General features: G+C 44.7%; 1 protein-coding gene across 4 annotated transcripts in view; it reads right to left on the bottom strand.

Annotated features, from left to right (window-relative positions):
- SGSM3 (small G protein signaling modulator 3) overlaps positions 1-12,480 on the bottom strand; it is a 63,796-nt gene extending 51,316 nt beyond the window's left edge. For 3 of the 4 annotated variants that reach the window (XM_050917037.1, XM_050917055.1, XM_050917029.1), the window contains exon 1: positions 12,380-12,480. The gene's annotated coding sequence lies outside the window, so the exon portion shown is untranslated. The remainder of the gene's footprint in view (positions 1-12,379) is intronic. The other variant, XM_050917046.1, reaches the window with a different exon arrangement.
- Between the last annotated feature and the right edge of the window lie 108 nt (positions 12,481-12,588).

The raw sequence follows: 12,588 nt of genomic DNA on the forward strand, positions 1-12,588 counted from the left end.
TTTTTTTTTTAAAAGGGACCTATCCCGGCCAAAATGGGACATATGGTCACCTTACCCTTGGCCGAGGCAGCTTCACTGAAGCCAATTAGAGTTGCAGGGCGTTAGGTCATGGTGGAATTTGGCTCCTCGCCCTACTTGTTTTTCTGAGTCCCTTTAGGCTCCCTGGTATTACATTGTGGTTTACGTTACATTCACTCTGAATCACTCACCAGTTCCTTAAGCACCTGAGTGGGGAGCATTTTACTATGCTGCTGTTCTCTGTCCCAGACTCTGCACAGCCCAATCAGTGCACACAGCCTGTCAGCTGCATGTTAACAAGGGGCAAGCCCAGTGGGTTGGGCACAGCTGTGGAGGAGAAAGTGAACTGAAGCCAAGTTAATTATCCAGCCTGCTAGGGAATGAAGGGAGGAGGGAGAGGCCTGCTGCTGTGGGTTCCTTCCTCATTACAGTGCAGCCACCACACAGGAACACAGTACCTTTCCTTGCCCACTTGGTCACAACCGCCCCTTCTAACAGTGTTCCCCTCCCCACGCCAATTGCTTGATCACCACACCCGCTCCTCGTGCCTGCACCCCTCCCTTAACATGGGCCGGACAGTAAGGCACTGAACTTGGTGGGCAGGTTTTTCCTGACTTCAGTTGTTATGGAAACCTTCCCGAAAGCAGTCATCTGGGACCTGCGTGAGAGAGAGAGACAGCCCTGCTGCTGGCCTGTCATTGCCAGGGGCGTGAGAGGCCAGAGTGAAGGTGGATGAATCATGCCAGGAAAGCAGGAAGGTGCCATGAGCTGCTGCACAGGGAGACAGTGAATTGGAACCTGTCCAAGGATCCAAGTGTCTCACTGTGACAGTGCCAAAGTCATACCACAATAGCCCTCTAACTCCCCACCTCGGTGGGGCAAAGATTTCTCCACACCAGTGGATCTCAAAGGGGGCATCCAGCAATTGTCTTGGGAGGACAACTCCACTCCCTAAGTACAGCTGCTCAGCTGATCCATCTCAAGTAGCTGCTAGGGGCACCCTTAAACTATTTGCCTGATCTTCATGAACCCTAGCAGTAGTAGTATTACAAAAAAAATTCATAGCATGAAGCTGCTTTAGAGATTAAAACATGAATTCAGTTCATTCCCTGCCCCAGATTCAGTAAAATGTCACAGGGAATTGGGGTAAAGGATTCTGGGGCACATCAAGGGCTTAGTGGGGAGTGGGTACATGCTGGAGGAGAAAGGTCAAGGTCAATGTGCTCTACACATTCCCTGTGGCCCCATACCACAACTGCACTCCCTTGACCAACCGATGTAGGGCCAAAGCAGCCCTCACCTCTTCCAAGGAGACAGTCTGTACTCCCCGCCCCCAAGGAACTTCCAACTGATACAAAACCAGGAGGTGCAATTTTACGTGGATTTCAGAGATGGACAGAAAGCCAAGGAAGGGGACAGGATGAACCAGTTAGAATGACAGTGGATGAGTCATGAGACAGACTGTTAATAAGCCAGTGAAGATAACACAGGATGAGGGTCCTCGTATAATGCTCTTGCTCTTGGAAACAATTTGAGCACTGTGTAGCCCCCTGCATTTTAGAGAGAAATAATGGGATACTGAAAATACAGAAGATCTTACTGGAAAATTCCAGTCACAGGAAAAGTGCTGTGATGAATTACTTTAAAAAAAAAAAAAAAAGAAAATGTTATGGCTGCAAGGTCAGCATCCCAAAGTTATGGTATTGTCTGTATAACCTTAACTCTGCCCCCTAAGAGTCTGCGTTATGATAGTCCTTACATGACTGCACGCTATTTCTCATGTAGGCTTGACCGTCAGTAGTACTGAACACCCACAATTCTAACTGCAGCCAGTGGGAATGGTAGGTGATTAACATGTCTGAAAATCTGTCCCATACAATTTTTTCTATTACTCCAAACACACGTTTCCTCTTGTAGTGACACCACTGCTCTGTATACCAGGCCCATAAAATAATTTCTATACACAACAGGTAGTGAACAAAGCAAGAGCTCTTGCAGCACTTGTTCAAGATACACACATAAGTTAGCCATGCAATTAGCACAATGCACTCTTCCCACAGCCACAACACGACAAAGAGCACTAAGAAATTATATCCGTGGAAGTGCAAGCTTTCAAACCCTCAGAACTCTTTCAAATCACAGCAGCCAGCAACTTCTTCATAGATCATGCAAGACTCTGAATGCGCTGCCTTCATGGGTGGCTCAGAACTGTTTATTCACCAAACAGACACAATCTAAGCATACAGGGAGGGATAGCTCAGTGGTTTGAGCATTGGTCCTCTAAACCAAGGGTTGTGAGTTCAATCCTTGAGGTGGCCATTTAAGGATCTGGGGATTGGTCCTGCTTTGAGCAGGGGCTGGACTAGATGACCTCCAGAGGTATCTTCCAACAACGATACTCGATGAAATAAAACCCAGTTTTTACCTAACACTCACTGTCCCATTAGGGAACAATTTCCATCCAAAATGTCAACTTCCAGTGTCTAGACATTCTGGTGCTACAGCTATCACCACCAAAAGACAAACACAAAAAACCACAATGTACGGCAAATATATCAGCAGATATAGTTAAATAATATGGAAGTCCCCTGTGATGTTTTGGGGAACATCCACGCCAGTAGTGTTCTGTCACAACCTGCCCTGCAATCTTGAGCGCCTTTATGCTGTCCAGGTTTGGTTCAGAGCCCTGACACCAGTAGCCTGCCCACAAGCAAAAAAGGTACATCTATATTACAAAAAAAACCCAATACCCCCCACACCTGTAGCAGCAAGTCTCAGTGCCCAGGTCAATTGACTTGCAGGGCTCACAGTTCTTGGGTTGGAGCCTGGGCTCTGAAACCTGGTGAGAGGAGTGGTTCTCAGAGCCCAGTGGGAACACCTACACTACTATTGTGAGTCCCACAGCGAGAACACAAATCAGTTGACCTGGGCTCCGAGACTCACTGATGCGGGAATATTTTGCAGCGGAGATGGACTCAAATTCTCACCCTGGCTTCCACCAGCCTACTTACACCTTGCAGGGTGATGCCAATAGCACTTCCAGTCCTGTGTCTTCCCAAATCCAGCCACCCTAGGTCTTAACTACCAGACATTTGGGACTTTTTCCCCTCTGGTTCATCACCCTCGGAGGTGTGACTAATTCCCAGCTGGCAGCTTGCTTTGGTATATACTCTCCACACAGTTTGCACATCAGAAGTGTGCTTGAGACAAAAAACAAACAAAAAGTGTATTTAATAGAAATATCACATTCAAGAAATGGAACTAGTGCGGGAGACCAAACATACACAAATTACACTGAAAACAAACAAAGGTGCCACTTCAGGCTTTATACTTTTGAATTAGATAAAAATTCCTTTTCTAATACAAGTTACCTATTGCCTCAACTGTTTCCCAGCATACCCCATCCCAGAGGATCAAGATTTCATGGACAATACCTGCCAAGTGACTGTCCCTCACTTCAAACCCCTTCACTTTTTAAGAAGTTTTCAGGTTTCTTTTCTTCTTTAGTCACTATAGATATTCAAAGTGAGAAAAACTCCCTCGTTTCTTAGGCCTTGTCTACATTGCCACTTACAGCGCTGAATCTTTCTTCGCTCAGGGATATGAAAGAACATCCCCCTGAGCAATGCAAGTTTCAGAGCTGTAAAGTGCAACTACACAGCCACATTAAAGCACCGCTGTGACAATGCTTTACCGTTGGCTGTGTGACTAGCCTGTAGTTTTCCAAGACTGGTGTTTTCTTTTCAGTTTCAGGTTGCTTCAATGTTTTCCCATTAACTTTAGTGGTCCGTCATTTGTCTTTTCCTGGATTGTACAATTCTAGGTGCTCGGAGCTAGTCTCGTCTGGTTGGGGAGGCAGCCCCTTCTCTGCCTGACTGTCCCACTGTGAGATGGAGCTGAATGTTGCAACACAAATTATGAAAACAGTTTTATATATACACAAATACATTCATAGCCATAGTCTGTCTGTGTGTATCATAATGACGTTCATATTCAGAACATTACAAGCTTTCACAAAAGATCTTACTCAACATAGTTTACAGTTTACAGCACAATGACACCGTATATAATCTGTTTATTCAACTGATTATTTTGGGAGATTTCACCCCCTATTCTCCTCTGGGGGTGTCCAGACCCTAACAGACCCCAGTCACTTGAAAACAGTTGAACCTATTCTGTTCAAACTTCCACACACACACACACACACACACACAGTCATCTCTGTGTAGAGAAAATTTCAACTTGCCAAGTGAAAGTATGGACAGATATATGTTTGACAAATAAAGTTGTAACTGGAAACAAACATCCTCAGCTACAGCTAACTGCAGACTTCCAGCTACAGTACCTTTGTCAGGTGTGTAACTATTCACTATACAAGGATATATAGTAAAAGCTTTGTTATCTGGCATGTTGAGGGAATGGGGGTGCCAGTTAGTCAAAAATTCCGGTTAATTAAGGCCTGGTCTACACTGGGGGGGGGGGGGAGGAGGAGGAATGATCTAAGTTATGCAACTTCAGTTACATGAATAATGTAGCTGAAGTCGAGGTACTTAGGTCTATTCGCCGCGGTGTCTTCATTGTGGTGAGTTGACTGCTGCCGCTCCCTCGTCGACTCTGCCTGCGCCTCTCGCGGTGGTGGATTACATTAGTCAACCGGAGAGCGCTCGGGGGTTGATTTATCGCATCTAGACTAGAAGTGATAAATCAACCCCTGCTGGATCGATCGCTGCCTGTCAATCCGGCAGACAGTACAGACATACCCTAACAGTTATACTTACCAATGGAATACCAATTTTCAAAGAATTAGAATACAATAAAATTAATGAAGTACAAAATAGTATACAGGTACTCACCAATCCAGTAGTAGTACTGCACTGCAGAGTGGTTGGTTTTTTGAAGCACTTAGGTGTATACAGGTAAAGTTTTCTATACAGTAGGTTATCTTATGACACTACATATCACTATGGGCAGCGCATGACGTACACCCAGATAACAAAAAACACCACAAACTAAAACTATAGTGAACATAATTTAATCTTTCTTTGACGATTCAGAAGTTACTTCAGGATCTTGCAGTGCCTCAGGGTCATCATTATCAACATCAATTATCATTGTAGATGTAGAAGGTGTAGGAGATTGGGCTGAATCTGTACTGGCCCCATGACACACCCTGGAAGCTGTTTTTTTGACTAAATCCCTTATATCAGCTTGCTTACTTGTCTTCTGCCTCCTTTGCATAAAAGTGGAGTGCAGAATGTGCAACTGCATAACCTCCTGGGCAGTATAACATGGCTGCCTTTCTGCAAATGTAATTATTGTATCAAAAGCTGAAGCAGCCTTTCCCCAAGTTATTTTGTCCTCTTCACTAAAATCATCTTCTTCACTGTCTTTATCAGTGTCCTTTGACTTTTCAGTATTCAAAACATTCTCTATTATCTCTGTATCAATAACAAGTATGTGTCATTTCAACCTCCTTGTCAGCTTCAACCCACTCTTCTAGCTCACTTTCATGAAGTTTGTTGATGGGGTGTGAAGAAGGAGTATCCTTCACCCTTTCAAGAATTTGTGCTAATGTATTTTTTCTAACTCTTACTTTAAAGCCTTCACATTCATCTTCATCAGAAGACACTTCTGCAAACATAACACTAGGCCACAATCTTATCCAAGCTCTCCTTAACGTTTCACTTTTAACAGAATTCCAGGCACAAGCAACATTAAAAATTGCATCTTTTATATTATAACGAGATTGAAAGTCCTGTACAGTGCCTTCATGATTGATCAACTCTCTCAGGAAATCTCTTCTGTACTAATATTTCATATTCTGGATGATGCCCTGGTCCATAGGTTGAATCAATGAAGTAACACTAGCAGGCAGGAAGATGGCAAAAATATTAACAGACACTAATTCTGTTTCATGAGGGTGAGCTCCACAATTGTCTAGCAACAGAATAGCTTTGCTATCTTCAGGTAAGCTTATTTTTCTAAAATGTTCTTTAACTGCAGGTACAAAAACATGATGAAACCAATCATAAAAAATTTTTGTTCATCCATGAATTACCTTGTGCTTTGTAAACAACAGGTAAATGTGCAACACCTTTGAAAGCTCTAGGATCACTGTATTTCCCAATCACCAAAAGTTTTATTTTATGTGAGCCTGCAACATTAGCACATGTAAGAACAGTTAGTCTGTCTTTGTTCTGCTTAAAACCAGCAGCTCTAGTTTCACTTGCACCTGCTAGGGTAGAATTTGGCAAGCATTGCCAAAATAGGCAAGTTTCATCAGCATTATAAATTTGTTCAGGGGATAGATCATGTTCAGCAATTAAATTTCTAAAAAATTTACAATATTTTTCTGCAGCTTCATGGTCAGCTGATTTTTGTTCACTGGATACATCTAGCTTTCTAATGCCATGACGAAGTTTAAAACATGAAAGCCATCCATCAGAAAATGCACATGGCTCAGTCAATTGCATTTGCTTATAAATTTTTTTTGCCTTTTCAATGAGCATTGGGCCAGATATAGAGGCACCCTCCAATCGTTTAAATGAAAACCATTCATATAAAACACTGTCTAGCTGCTCTAATTTAGGCATATGCAGAGTACGGCGTTGTTCAACAGCTGTATTTGACTCACAGCTAGCAAAAAATTTGAGCAATTGTCCTTTCTGAGCCCTGATGTCATATATTGTGGACGAGCCAACATTGTACTCTTGCATCAAAACATTCCTCTTCTCACCCTTTTCAAGACGTGTACAAATATCTATTTTCTGTTTTAACGTCAACACAACTCTCTTACGCTTCTCTCCTTTGCTTTTCGCTGGTATTTTGGATGCCATGATGGTAGGGTGGCGTTGATATTTTACGATAAACGCTGGACAATACACAGAGTATTACACAATACACAAACCAACCGATCACAATGGCGGATATAAACAGAAAGAACAGCATTCGGCTCTTCTTGGCTAACTCGAATGTAGTCCGACTGCTCTCCGAAATACTTGGGTCCCGAATAGCTTTGGCATTGGTCCCGGTTACTAGACTGAAGATTTCTATTGGGAGAGATCAGACATGCCGGTTTCTAGGGCTTTCTGGTTGGTAAAGTGCCGGATAACACAGCTTTTACTAGATATACAGTTAATATTTTTTATTTATTATTTAATAGTGCAGTTTTCCTTTAAAAATGGAGGTGTGGAAAAGACAGCTACAAATTCACTTGAACTTCCGCTTCATGTTGCTGAGCCAGCTGTTAATATTCCTGCTCTCTCTCACAGCTGCAATAGGAAATAGCTTTCAATTATCTGGTTTTATGCAAACACCCAGATAAGTCTCCTATTGTGTATTTGTTTTACCTGGTCACCCCTTTGCCATATGATCTCCAATTAACTCTCACATGACAGCAGCTCAGTGTTGGATGTGAAGCAGACTGTCTCAGATATGTGCTCCTTTCCAGCACTGGCTGCCCAGGGTCTTTAGCACAAGAAGGGAAACTTCCACCCAGGAGTGCCCTTCCTCAATTGATTTTATATATATGAAACAAGAAGAACAATAAGAATCCATTTAGAAAGGAGTAACAAACCAGCATCCCATCTAGCAAGTTTCCCAACAAGTCTTCAGCAAGACAAAAGCCAATAAACCTAAGTTTTCAGTAACAATATAAAGAGAGCAATCAATGGAAATCGTTAAAGTGACACAATCAGCTGAGAAGTTACAGTTCTCACTGGAATTAATTTTTACCTGCTTGTGTTAAGAGTAATATCTACTATCACTATTGCTGAAAGAAGTTAGAAAGGGAAAAATGCCCATCCCGCCCACCCACCCCCTTTCTTAATTTGTGCATTTGACAGCACTTTGCATATAGTTAGTTCCACTGTTTCCCCTGTTCTTTGTGAGTCTTTCATACAGCAACAGGACAGAAAGAAAGATTTTAGAAAAGAGGAAAGTGTGACTGTAAAGACACAAACATTGGCCCAGGGACGCTGAGACAGATGTGGCACCAGAAAGCTCTCTCAGTACGTATTGTAAAACTGCATGTTGACAGTGTGAACTTCACACATCCAGACTGAGCCTCCCAGTCACAGAAATGAGAGATGAAAAAATCTGTATTTGTTCCAGTCCATCTCCTCAGCCCTCACAAAAAGTTTTTGCTTTACAATTTGAATCAGGATTTCCCAAATCAAATCCGCTACAGCAACTCCCATCCTCACCCTTGCATTTCCCCTTTCCACTCAGGTCAGCTGGTAGCATATCCTGAATCTACAAGTGTCATTTGCTCCTCAAGTCAATATTTGCTGTGAGTGCCTGTGGAACCGGGCTCCCAACCATAATTAAGCTAGCAATTGAAGGCGGAACAAGCACCTGGGAGAAAGGAAACACAAGGTCCAGGAGGGCCTGTAAAAGACAACGAAAGGTGCTGCCCTACCCTCGCAGTGTGACACCCAGTTAAGTTTTTACACCTAAGCACAATTCCACGTGGATCTCGTCCCTTAACACATCCAGATTAAACAGTTTCTATTATACTTGCAGATCTGATTCATTCCAGGAAACTCTGCAAGGTTTATAACCTACCAGTCTAACAGCGTTTTGGGTTCCTGTAAATACAGCATAAGGACAGGAATGATGCAACAACAATGGATTAACCCTCTGACTTCATCTCTAAAGTGACCACGTGATTTAGAACAACAGTTAAAGGAGTTTAAATGGCTTCATCCTTGTTCCCCCTACGCATCACATCAGACCTCACAAAAGTCTGCTGATGATTGGGTAGTCACTGCTCCAAAGGGATCCTTGGACTGGAATAGCAGGAGGTGTGCCACATCAAAATTGGGGTTTAATGGCAGAGCTATGGGGGTGAGTGGGCACAGCAGAATGATGGCTTGCCAGGATCTAGAATGTAGGGAGAACACTCAGTACTTAAATGGTCCCCAATAACTTAAATCACTGTGAATTAAGGAGACTGATTGTATGTTTGCAGCAGGAGGAAAGTGGAGAGAAGACAAGACCTCTCTCCTTTGCCTCCTATCACAAAAATCCAGAGCTCTGTATTTGGTAAAATGAATCAAGATCTAGAACTAATAACCAAAGGAAAGTAAACTGGAACTCCATCTCCTCCCAGCTCGAGTCTACTATAGAAGTTTGCGAGACTTCTTTGCACAGCTTTGAAAGTGTAATTGTGGTCAGAAATATAATTAATTTAAAAAGTCATCTTCTTATGCAACAGATCTGCTCCCTATGTGCAGCAGTTGTCTCATTATAACAGCGAGAAAAAAAAAAGGTTTTATGAGCCCTGCAGGCTCATCACTCAGCCCATCCTAGCTCATGCAAAAGCAACAGAATAATTAAATTTCCAATTGCAAGGCCACATTCAAACTTCTGATTCACTGTGAAGATAATGTATGAGAGGACAGAATCTTGTTGCCTGGTGATAATGAATAAGCCAGGAAGAACCAAGCTTGACTTTCAGATCACAGTTTGACATGGTACGGCTGGCACAGAAAAAAAAAAAATTATAGACAGTGCACATCTGATTATGATTGAGATACAATGAACATGGAAGTCCAGGATGCCAACACAGAGTCATTTTTCAGAGCAGAACTGCACTTTAACATTCATTTTAAAATACAAAAAAAGGAGAGATATTTTATCTACCAGGCTCCAAAGTAGACAAATGACTCTGTGCAGGAGAGACATGTTAGCCAGGTAGAATCATGAGAGGTTCTAGCATCTGCCTAAATCATTTATCACACCCTAAACCTGGAGATTGCAAAGCCCACCCATACATCACAATGACAGGTCTGTGAAGGGAAACCTCAGGCCAGGGATTTTTAGACTACAAGATTTTTTTTCCTGCCAGCCCTACAAACTCACCCTGAGACACCAGGGTCAAGCAGTGTTTTATTTTGCTCACCCAACATCACCAGCAATAAAAAGCCCTGTAAGTCAAATTACGACCTTAGTGATACTTGTACCTTCCAAGGCCTCTGACGGGTTTGCACAGATTTAACTGACTGGACCTGTAAATCTGTTGACAATGCACAAGGAAGAAGAGATTCCAGTTCACTCTCTCATAGCTTTGTTGGCTCTGCGGGGCTAACAAGAGCAAAAGGCAGCACTAGATTCAGCAGATGTGACTCTGAATAAACCCAGGCAGCAGATCTGCTGAACATCATTCTGCTGAGCGGAGCTGCAATTTAAGAGATGTATTCAGGGCCACAGTCAGATGACTCCTTTCAGAACTCTGCTTCTCTAAGGGTATGGCTACACTTGAAACTTCAAAGTGCTGCCGCGGCAGCGCTTTGAAGTGCGAGTGTGGTCCCAGTGCTGCATGTACTCCATATCCTGATGGGGTATAGCCTGCCGCGATCCCAGCGCTGTGGCACTGTTTACACTGGCGCTTTACAGCGCTGTATCTTGCAGCACTCAGGGTTTTTTTTTTTTTTCACATCCCTGAGCGAGAAAGCTGCAGCGCTGTAAAGCGCCAGTGTAGCCAAGACCTAAAATCTAAAAACATGACATCCCCCACTATAAGGTTACTCCCACCCAGACCACTGTCCAGGATCTGCTAGAAATGCTTCTTTATAATACATGCCATATGTTAAACTACTTAGGCCCAGAACCTGCAACTTATTATACACTAGTAACTTTATGTGCATAGTCTCAAAGGAGCTGGACTATATTAGAACTATTAACAGCTATTGTAGTATGAGATATGATGACTCCTACATCATTCTTATTTCATGCCTGTGGGAATGAGGAAGGATTTCTTTTTCCCTACTACAACCTTGTACATTTGGCCTGCTACATTCTCATTGTTTTCGCCACTCATTTTTCAAGCATCAGGAACTAGACACTGTCAAGGAGAAGACTTGGGACTGACTGACCCAGTAGTGCTGTCATAGGAAGTGATGAACCAGACCAGTTATACTCACGGTATCTCCTTTGTTTGTAAGTCTCAGAAGTCAAGTCTATTTTCACCTTTCCAATGGGGTATTGTTAGCAAATCCTACTCTCTAAATAGCCAGATTGTGGCATTAGCAACGTCAACTGTTGTGTTTCCATTTAGAATGAGCAGACATATCACTTTAGAGGGTTTGCATTACACCCATTCATGCCCAAAACCTAGAGGCTATTGCCATGTTGCTGGTCATCTTACAGATGTTCCTCTTCCCTCACCCTCCAGCTTTACACCAGACCAAACAGGAGTCAGTCTCTCCTCTCAGCATATCTGAACAGAAACTGAGAACAAGCAGAAATATAAGGCAGGCAAGCTCTGACTAGTGGCAAAAAGGTCACGAAATTGGCCAATGGGAATTAGCGACAACCAAGCCTGTAATTAATGAGCAGCCCCATGGCAAGTCTGAATAAAGTCAAACAGAAGAGGGACAAGGGCATAGAGAGAGATGGAGCAAGAATGGACCAAAAGAAAAGATGGACAGAGACAAGGCAGGAGAAGATGCCCCATTAAATCTAATTAAATCCAGTCATGAATCATTGTATAAAATGAGTCAGAAAGTTGCAGTGCAGCCCCTGAGTCACCAGATCAGGTGAAATGGAACCTTCCTAGGGGCTGTAGAGAAGGGACCACCCTGAAGTCACCTCAGTGGCGAGGGAAGGGATATGAATACCGAGGCGGGACAGGAGCTTACCCTACCAGCAGACCAGGGTCCAGCCCTCCCCTTGCTGCTGGAAATCATAAGTATGGTTTTGGTCATCCAGAAACACAGGAAGGGAGCTTTTTCGTTAACATTTCAGCTCCTGGCAAGGTGGCTGTATCCGAACAGACCCATCTGGTTTCACGTTTGGCAGGAATCGTACCTTCCGGGCCCAATTCTCTTAACTGCAAACCACAGCTGAAATCCGGAGGAAGCCGACCAAGGTGGAACGTGGGTGTGTACAAAGGGAAAACATCCATGTAGATGAAGGGTGCCCATCTGAGCCAACAGACACACAGGTCTCTCTCTGTGAATGAGCCACCTCTGCGGCGGGGTCCCAGATAAGGGGGTGTCTCTGCCCCGTCCAGCCCTCAGGGTTACAGGCATTAGTGGACACGCTGCGGAGCAGCAGGGGGCCTGGAGGGGAGGCTACGTGCCGCGTGCCCAGAGGGCTCCTTATGGAGGCTGCGTCCCCCGGCCCACTCCAGAGAGACCCGCTTTCCGTGCGTCTGGCCGCCCTCAGCCAGGCAGCCCGGCCGGGCCCGCGGCTGGTCTCAGTCCCTCATGCGCTGCCCGCGCCCCTGGCTGGGCTGCTCCCGGGCTCCAGCCCGCCCCGCCCCGCCCCGCGGCCGGTCCCTCGCCTGCTGCCCGCCCGTCCCTCGGACACGTCTGTCTCGGTCGGTCTGTCCATCTGCCCCCCGCCTTCGGCTCACCTGCTGCGCGCGCCGCTCCCCCCGGCCGGGAGGGGGGCGCCCCCGAGTCCGCAGCCGCCTCAGCCCCCTCCCTGCTGCAGCCGCCGGAGACCGACCGCTTCTATCGCCGTCAGCAGCGCCGTCTCCCCGCCTCTGCGCATGCGCAGCATCCGGGCGGCGCCATGGAGCATTATGGGGAATGTAGTCTTTGATGGCGGCGCGACACAGCT

The sequence above is a fragment of the Gopherus flavomarginatus genome, chromosome 1 (genome assembly GCF_025201925.1).
Source record: "Gopherus flavomarginatus isolate rGopFla2 chromosome 1, rGopFla2.mat.asm, whole genome shotgun sequence".
In the NCBI taxonomy this organism is placed as follows: domain Eukaryota; kingdom Metazoa; phylum Chordata; order Testudines; family Testudinidae; genus Gopherus; species Gopherus flavomarginatus.